Genomic DNA, 2,149 nt, shown 5'->3' with positions numbered 1-2,149 from the left:
TGGCTTCTGCATCAGCTCCTGCTTTCTGACCTGCTTGAGTTCCAGTCCTGCATCCTTTGGTGATCAACAGCAGTTTGGAAATGTAAGCGGAATAAACCCTTTCCTCCCCAACTTGCTTCTTGGTCATGATGTTTGTACAGGAATAGAAACCCTGACTAAGACAATTTTATAATTAATTATACTTTTCTATATTGTGTATTTTTCAACATAACATTTTAAATGATTCTCTTGGAATTTCACATCATACATCCCATCACACTCCCTTCCCAGTCCTTCTGGGTCTGCCTCCTGCCTTGATTCTTACTTAAAAACAAAAACAAAAAAAAAGTAAAAATAAAAATTAGAATTAAAAAATAGAAAACAAGTTCAATTGTCCTGAAGCATGGTTGAACTCTCAGTGGCCTGCCCTTAAATAGAGCTGAATGCTCCCCCTCCCCACCCAACCTGAAGCCATCGGTTGTGGAGAGAGTTACCCTTCAGCACTTCCATCACACATACTGAACAGCAAAACAGCTGGCAATTAAATAACGTAATTTTTGTTATAATGCCTTTATTATTCATCAGTTAAAGAGGAAGCTAAAATGTAATCCACAAATATTTATAAATAAACAACAAAAACACGTCACACTTTTACCTGCACATTGGCATGTGTACCACTTGCACGCCTGGTGCCCATGGAAATCAGAAGAGGACATCAGATCACCTGGAACTATAGTTGCAGATGGTTGCGAGCCACTAGGTGGGCTCTGGAGTGACCCCTGACCTTTGGAAGAGCAGCCGGTGAGCAGTCTCTCCAGTCACCGTGTCCCATTTTAAAAATGGTGCTATTTATAACAAAAGAAATTGAAAAATAGATACAGTAGTTAGAAATTATTTAGGAGAGGCTAAGTGTTATAAAAGTAAGTTTTTGCCACAAAATGCTACTTAAAGAATAGCAATAAACTCAAAAGAGAAAGGACATTAAAAAGATAAAAATAGGGATCGGAGAGACTGCTTGGTGTTTAAGAGCACTGGCTGCTCTTCCAGAAGACCCATCAGGTTCATTTCCCTGCTCCCACATGACAGCTAAGATCTGTCTGTAACTCTAGTTCCAGGGGATCTGATACTCTTACCCAGATACACACCAATGCACATAAAATAAAAATAAACAAATCTAAAAAAAATTAAAGTACAGCTGTGAATATATATATATATGTATATTCATGCAAATAAGTTCCAAATTGCTAAATGATTATACCCTAATTCTTTTTTATTTTTTTAATAAAATGCCCTGGCAAAAGCAACTTAGGGGAGAAAGAGTGAGCTAAAAAAAACCTGTTATTCAGCTCCCCTCAAACTCAAGATAAAAGCAGAAATCATAATATTGAAATGAAATTTGCCAAAATATTACAAGTATTTTCTATGGGTATTTTTTACCAGTATGTGTAGTTCTACCAGTGTTCGCTTTTTTTTTATACTTCATTTTTCTTCTCTTACTAAATTTCTTTAAGAAAAAAATATTACTTTTGCTTTTAAAATCCTCTTTTTTCTTAAATGTCCTCGGGGGATTGTAAAGTGGTATTTATCTTCAAACACAATACTCATGCAAATGTTGCACTTTAGTGATGGAGTGCCTTAAAATCTGTCCTTAGAATTTGCACGCACGGCACACAAACAGGTGGGTAAATTATGTGATGGCTGGACTTCCAGACATCTTCTGCAAGATTGCTGCTGTCTAAACATGATATGAAAAACCTGCACCCACTTCCAGGACAGAGACAAGGTGAGGGTCACAAGTAGTCCCTGGAGACCTTAAGGACAGTTCCTCTCTGATGAGCGGCATGATCCTTTGGGAACAGTGACTCAGGTTGGCTTTGTGGTCCACAAAAAGGAAAGGCTCAAACCTCCAAGGATGATCCGACTCTGGAGCGCCACAGGTTAGGGCCCATAGATTCTAAAGCCTGAAGGGAGGCTTGAATTTTATTCCTAGAGATTGAACCTAAGAGGTGGCCAGAAAGGGCCACATGCTCTCCCGGGTGCTTAAGAAGCTGACGCAGAAGATGTGGCATTTAATGACAAACTGGGCTACATAGAGAAGCCCATCCCAGGGGAATGGGATAGGATAGGGAAGAGAAGGGAGGGGAGGGGAGGGGAGAGGAGGGGAGGAGGG

The sequence above is a fragment of the Mus pahari genome, chromosome 8, assembly GCF_900095145.1.
Source record: "Mus pahari chromosome 8, PAHARI_EIJ_v1.1, whole genome shotgun sequence".
Classification (NCBI taxonomy): Eukaryota; Metazoa; Chordata; class Mammalia; order Rodentia; family Muridae; genus Mus; species Mus pahari.
The sequence above is the reverse complement of the archived record's forward strand: the minus strand, read 5'-3'. Positions refer to the sequence as shown.